The following is a 7,629-nucleotide window of genomic DNA, read 5'->3' on the forward strand; positions in this document are numbered from 1 at the left end:
ATAGCTTCACCAGGTTGACATCTCATTTTTAGGTATGCCTGGTGCTGCTTCTGGCATACCCTCCTGCACTCTTCATTGAAACAGGGTTGATCCCCTGGCTTGATGGTAATGGTAGAGTGGGGGATATGCTGGGCCATGATGTTACAGATTGTGTTCGAGTACAATTCTGCTGCTGCTGATGGCCCACAGCGCCTCATGGATGCCCAGCCTTGAGTTGCTAGATCTGTTTGAAATCTATCCCATTTAGCAGGGTGGTGGTGCCACCCATCACGATGGAGGCTATCCTCAATGGGAAGGCAGGACTTTGTCTCCAGAGCAACTGTGCGATGGTCACTCCTACCGATACTGTCATGGACAAATGCAACTGCAGCAGGCAGGTTGTTGAGGATGAGGTCAAGTATGTTTTTCCCTCTTGTTGGTTCCCTCACCACCTGCCTCAGTCCCAGTTTAGCAGTTATGTCCTTTAGGACTCGGCCAGCTCAGTCAGTATTGTTGCTACCGAGCCACTCCTGGTGATGAACACTGAAGACCCCCACCCAGAGTATATTCCGCACACTTGCCACCCTCAATGCTTCCTCCGAGTGGTGTTCAACATGGAAGAGCATTGATTTGTCAGATGAGGGAGGGCAGTACGTGGTAATCAGCTAGAGGTTTCCTTGCCCATGTTTGACCTGATGCCATGAGACTTCATGGGGTCCGGAGTCGACATTGAGGACACCCAGGGCAACTCCTTCCCGACTGTATACCATTGTGCTGCCACCTCTGCTGGGTCTGTCCTGCTGCTGGGACAGGGATGGCTATGGTGATGTCTGGGACATTATCTGTAAGGTATAATTCCATGAAGTTCTCTATGTCAGGCTGTTGCTTGACTGGTCTGTGAGACAGCTCTCCCAACAAAATTTTGGCATGAGCCCCCAGATGTTAGTAAGGAGGACTTTGCAGCATCAATAGGGCTGAGTTTGCCATTGTCGTTTCCGGTGCCTAGAACGATGCTGGGTGGTCCGTCTGGTTTCATTCCTTTTTTGAGTCTTTACAGCAGTTTGATACAACTGAGTGGCTTGCTGGGCCATTTCAGAGTCAACCACATTGCTGGGATCACGTGTAGGCTAGGCAAGCAGATTTCCTTCCCTTAAGGGCATTGGTTTTTACAACAATTGACAATGTTTTTATAGTCATCATTAGACTTTCAATTCCAGTTTTTTTTATTGGTGTGGTAAGATTCAACCCCGGGTCCCCAGGATATTACCCTGAGTTCCTGGGTTTCTGGATTACTAGCCCAGTGACAATATCACTACATCACTGCCTCCCCAGAAACTGAACTGGACTAGCCATATATATATATATAATATATAAACACTGTTGTTACAAGAGCAGGTCAGAGGTGAGGAATCCTGCGATGAGTATCTCACCTCCTGACTCCCCAAAGCCCGTCCACCATTTACAATGCACAAGCCAGGGATTATATGGAATTCTCCCCACTTACCTGGATGAGTGCACTCAAGAAGTTTGACACCATCCAGGACAAAGCAGCCCACAAACATTCACTCCCTCCACCACTGACACACAGCAGCAGCCATTCATGTGTACCATCTACAAGATGCACTGCAGGAATTCACCAAGGATCCTTCAACAGCACCTTCCAAACCCACAACCACTACCATCTAGAAGGACAAGGCCAGCAGATAGATGGGAACATCACCACCTGGAGGATCCGCTCCAAGTCCCTAACTCAGTTGACAATATATCACCATTCCTTCACAGTCGCTGGGTCAAAATCCTGGAACTCCCTTCCTAACAGCACTGTGAGTATACATACACTACATAGACTGCAGCGATTCAAGAAGGCGGCTCACTACCAACTTCTCAAGGGCAACAAGGATGGGCAAAAATTGCTGGCCCAGTCAGCGAAGCCACATCCCATGAATGAATAAAAAAAAAATGCTGTTGGAATCAACACAAGCACCCTTATTTGGAAAGAATTTGGACTTGTAGAAAGTCACATGATGAGACAGCCATATTTTCTGTCCACTTTTAAAATCAGCTAGAAGCTGGCTGCATAAGGTTCTACCTAAAGCCTTCAAATTAGCTGCGTAATTAAAGCAGCCAAGGAAATTCACAGCAATACCTTGGAAGTGTGAGATTCCAACAGAGAGATGGACACCCCAACCTGTTCCAACTTTGAGTTCACCATAGAACCAACCTCCTGGAAATTCAACTGCTAGGAACCTCACATCCTTCTGTGAAACCTTTGCTTTACAGGACCCTCGCTTCAACTTTAAAATATTGAAACCACAGGCCTGCCACTTGGGAGCTGGAGACCTTGAGAGACTGAAATAATTGTAAACAGTAACAGTACATTACCATCACCTGTATTTAATCTTTATATGCATGAGAGTGTGAGACATCACATTTAATTTGGGGTAAGTGTGTGAGACTTCTTAACTTTGAGACTCAAAAGCTTGCTGCTGGGATTATTTAATTGGGACACACACTCTGAAGGTAAGAAAGCATACACCTTTTTCATTACAAAACTTAATGATCATGGACAGCAGAGGGACACAAACATTCTGACCATGAAAATTGTAAGTGTGAGGTGTTGGCTTGGGAAAAGAGTAAAATATCTGCATATTTCTTGGAAAATGCATGCCTTGATGAGGTAGAGGAGTAGAGGGATCTGGGGGCTACAGCTATGCAAATCTCCAAAAGTAAAAATGCTGGTTAATGAGGTGATTGAAAACAAACAAAGCACTGGGGCTGATTCCAGAGGGATAGAATTGAAAAGCAGAGAAATGATGCTGATCTTGTATTGAACCTTGGTTAGGCCACACTTCTAGTACTGTGTGCAATTCTGTCCACCATATTATAAGAAGCATACAGAGAACATGCAAAAAAGATTCACAAGGATGATTGGAACAAAGATACTTATCAAGAAAGGGTGAACAGATTAGGCTTTTTTCTGAAAAAAAGAAAATCTTTAAGATAAGGAAAGAATTTGGATTGGGTAGACACAGGGAAGATGCCTCCACTAGTAGGGTGTCCAAAACTAAGGTTCATAAATGTAAGATAGTCACTGATAAATCCAAAAGAGAAATTGAACAAGAATTGTCTTAACTGAGAATAGGGAACTGCTGTCACATGAAGTAGCTGAGGTGAATACCACAAAGGCATTTAAGGAAAAGCTGGATAAACACGATAGGGAGAATGGAATAGCAGATTATATTGATAGGGTAAGATGAAGAACGGTGAGAGGGGGCTCATTTGGAGCGTTAACACTGACATGGGCCAGTTGGGCAGACGGTCTGCTTATGTGCTGCTAACTGAATGAATCTCTATGCAATTAAACTTGAAAAGACCCTTGAGCCTAAGGTCACTTAAAAATAATTTGGAGCCAGTAAAGGACACGGCTACACCTGAGCAGAAATGTATCTTGTATATGACACAGGGTAACCCCTGTCCGAATAAAGTAACATCCTCTGAGCTACACCAAGGGAAATCCACCAGTAATATATCAAAAATGCAAAATCAGCAATGTTGCTGTTAAACCGCAAACATTGTTACAATCCAAAAAACTGTTACTTCAAACTGGTACAGCTGACTCAGAATTAAAACAAATGCTTTGCAATGGCCAAGCTTCTGAAGCAAACTTCGAGTGACTTAACGTTATCTTCATTTAGCAATTTCAGTTTGCTGTCTTAAAGGGACACAGTCTTACCGGAACGCAATATTCATGCTGCGAGGCATCAAGCTTCTGTCCTTATAAAATAAACTATCTTCCAATTTAATTTGAAAGCTGCCTAGTGGCACAATCATCCCAGGTTTGCAACAAGTGCGGAACCCGGCAGGGAAAAAAACATTTTACCCACCGGCCGCAACAGTGGCTTTTTGCGTCTCATCATCCCGTTCCTGGCAGTCCCACCTCATGGGGAACAGGCCGGCTCACTGGCGGGCAGGCTCAGATTTTGCCCACCTCGTCGTAACCTCAGCATTTCCTTGCACCAGAGCACAGTCTTCAGACCAGGACTGCTCCAGGCGACAGATGGCCTCAAAAGCAAAGAAGACAGCAGCTCCCAAGTTTAGTGATGCTTCTCCAGGGAGCCTGCTGGACGCAAGGAAGGTGGCTGGGATGTCCTCTACCCCCCGCTCGAGATGCAGGAGGTCCAGCAGAGTCACTACGCCAGCCTGGGAGGTGGAAGCGGTTGTCAGCACCACCAGTGCACAAAGGAGGTCAGCCATCCAGTGCAGGAAAAGGACAAATGGTCTCATCTGTTCCACCAGCGTAAGTAAACCACTCCATCACTCTCAACTCACACACACACAACCCATCGCAGGGATCTTACACCTCAAGGGACCACGCCACTAACTCTCAAACACACCCTCACATCTCTGTCATACTCATATCCTTTGTAGCTCACATCCTTATCCCGTCCATGGCTCTGCTCATCACACAAACGTTCCACTCAGTGCCATGCATCCTGCTCACACTCTCTCCATCCCTTTCGTGCAAGAGAATCTGGCTCACAGCAGCAGGGAGGGGACCCAGACTGGGTATGGACTGGCCCACATTAGGCCCCTCACTCACTTTAAGGAGTGTGCCATTGCACTGACTGGTGAGAATGTGCCTGTGGTGACGGTGAGATCGGATGTGAACACCCAAGTGAGGATCCTGCACCACATCATCCCTATCTCAACGGAAACATGACTGATCTCTCTGCTGCTTTTGACCCTGCTGCCATGCACTAATTATCTCTACTTTGGTTCACAGGGAGCTCTGCCAAGCAACTGGCACCCTCAGCCAGCCCGTCCCTCAGCTCCATCCACATCCTCACCTCCAGCCAAGAGGACACCTCCTCCATTGAAGAGCTGGGAATAAACAGCCTGGAAGATCCATCATCCTCCACCAGCGCAGGGACACAAACCTCGGTAGGACTTAGATCCAGAGCAGTGTTCACAATCTGGTGGTCACCGCACGGACATGCAGCAGGAGGAGGCAGGTTCAGCTGAGTTCCCCAGCACTCGGAGGACTGCTGGGGATCAGGCATTTCTGAGGTCCGAGTCAGATGATCAGTCCCTGGATTCAGCCTTCCAAGGCATCGTGGAGAGTCAGCAGAAGGAGGGGGAATGTCATGCAGAGCTGTTGGAAGCCCTCAACAGAGTGGAGGAGTGCATCTGCCTGCTCTCTAATGAAGTGGTGCCCACATGTGCATACATGGAGGTCTCCATGGGAAGGATGGTGGATGCAATGGAGGCCCTGGTCCAGCAGAATGTGGAGATTAGCGCAGGCCTACCCTCCACCGCAGTGAGTGAGTTCCTGCAGTGGCAACGTGAGAGGGAAATGGGGCACCTCGATGTCCCTGCAACTTCTCCATCCCCTCAATGTGTCAGGCCAGGGCCCTCAGGCACCCTGACAGAGGAGGAGCGGCAGCTGGACACCCCTGGGTCATCCACTCAGGAATCTCCCTCTGAGTTCCCTTTGCCTCTGACCTCCTCAACCTCGTCCTCTGTCACTGCAGAGGGAGCAGCCGGCCAACAGGAGGACAGACAAAGCAAGTCAGGGCCCTCAAGGCCTCAGCTCTCTGAGGACGCACACCAACGTCATCAGGGGCAACAAGGCCAACCACTGCACAGGCTGTCTCCACCCCTCCTGCAGATGTCAGGGCAGCACCTAGAAGAAGTGGTAGGCTGAGAAAAGTTAAAATTTTCTGATCACAAGTGGCTGCACGGGTGAACACGTTTTGTCACTTTATAATCTGAAAATATATTCACTTTCACTGAATGACGTGTAACTGTGTCTTTCAGCTTCATTTACAGGCTTCATTGGGTCCTCCCTCTGCAACCTCCCCACTAGCAGGTCAGCTGAACACAGCCAGACCACGAGTGATTCTAGACAGTGAAGTATGTGTGTGGCAGGGCCTTTCAGAGCCTCGGGTAAGCCTCTCCCACACAGATGGCACCTTCCTTCATTACGCTTGTCTCAATGTCCTGAGTATTTTCAATGCTGCCTGCTGAGATTCTCTTTCAGTTGTCCATCTGAGCCGACCTCCATCTCCACCCACCCACTGATCCCACTCCCATGCAGCACCTGTTCCTGCCCAAACCCCCAGCATCCCTTCCATCTCCACACCATCATCCACCAACCAGAACCCTTTTCTTCTTGGGATGTCCAGGTGAATGTGCACATTCCCTACCTTCCTGAGAATCCCACCCCCATCCACATTGACCTCCCCGACCTTCTCCTTCCTACCCCCAGGTTCCGTGTCTGCCTCCGAGTCCCCACCACCCACCCTCATCATCCCTTCTACCATTACCGTTGCTCCCTCAGCCTCCCACCCTTCCGGCTCACTCTGCACCCTCCCTCACACTCACCATTTCCTCCTACCCTTCAAATCACTCCCAAGGAGGCAGTCGTTAACTCCACAGCCCTGTCCTTTGCCAAGTTCACCTGGGCATCACCCCCTTACTCCCTCCTTCCCCTGAACTCCCTCTGGCTCCCAATTCCTTCCTCCCCCTGGACTTCTTCCCCCTCCAAAGTCCTTCCTGGCCCCAGACTCATTCCCCCCTCTGAGCTGCTTTCCACCCCCCCCCCCACCCACCCCCCAGACTCCTTCCCCCTTCCGAAGTCTTTCCTCCTCCGAAGTCCTTCCCCCCTCCAAACTCCTTCCATCTTCCTCTTTTCCTTGCATCTACCTCCCCAGTTGTGGCATTCTCCTCCATTACACCCTCTTCCCCTGCACTCCCTCCCCCCAAACCATCTGATGACACCTTCATTCCCACCCTAATTCCCCATCTCCTGACACCTTTGTTCACTCCCTACCAACCTCATCCCCCCAGTACCTTTGTTCCCCCCTCCCAACATCATCAGCCCCGACACCTTTATTTCCCCCCCTCCCGACCTTACCCCACCCTGGTACACCCTCTGCTCCCACTCACAGCTGGACCCTCCTCTCCCCCCACTCGCTGATCATTCGTAGCAGCTCATGGCCAAGACTGTGATGTTCCGAAGCAGGCCACAGACATCAACAGCGACCTCCCACCTTCAGTGAGCCGCTTCACAGCACAGCCATGTCCATGAGGATGTGATGCACATGTTCCTTCAGGGTCTGGCAGCTGGAGGGCTCCAGCATCAGCACAATGTAAGCAAGGTCCTAGCCTTAAGTCCTGACTTCTGCATGTCACACTTGTCCAGATATGTTCTGGGCCGTCATGCTTTCCCGGTAAATTTGACATCGGGGTTGATTCCGGCGAATGAGCAAGATGATGAGATGTAAATACATTGAAGGTAGGTTCCCAACATTGCACAGTGGGAGAGGCAGCCCAACACTGACAGGCAGAGTGGACAATCACAAACTGGTTTCATGATGGTGTAAAACAGATTTCTGGTATTCTCGCATTATTGTCCACTCAAACCTGCCATGATGCCCGATGTCAACAGGGGTGGAAGCTTCTGCCCTAGTCTCCTGTAGTAATACATCCAATAGTAAGAGAAAAATACAGGCCTGTGTCTATCACAGTTAAGGTTTCAAAATGTCACCCTGTCACCCTTAGACACTGTTACCCTATGATAATGTCACCCAGTCACACTGTCACTCTGTCACCCTGTGACACTGTAAACCTATCACCCTGTGACACTGT

Source organism: Carcharodon carcharias, chromosome 34 (assembly GCF_017639515.1).
Source record: "Carcharodon carcharias isolate sCarCar2 chromosome 34, sCarCar2.pri, whole genome shotgun sequence".
Taxonomy (NCBI): Eukaryota; Metazoa; Chordata; class Chondrichthyes; order Lamniformes; family Lamnidae; genus Carcharodon; species Carcharodon carcharias.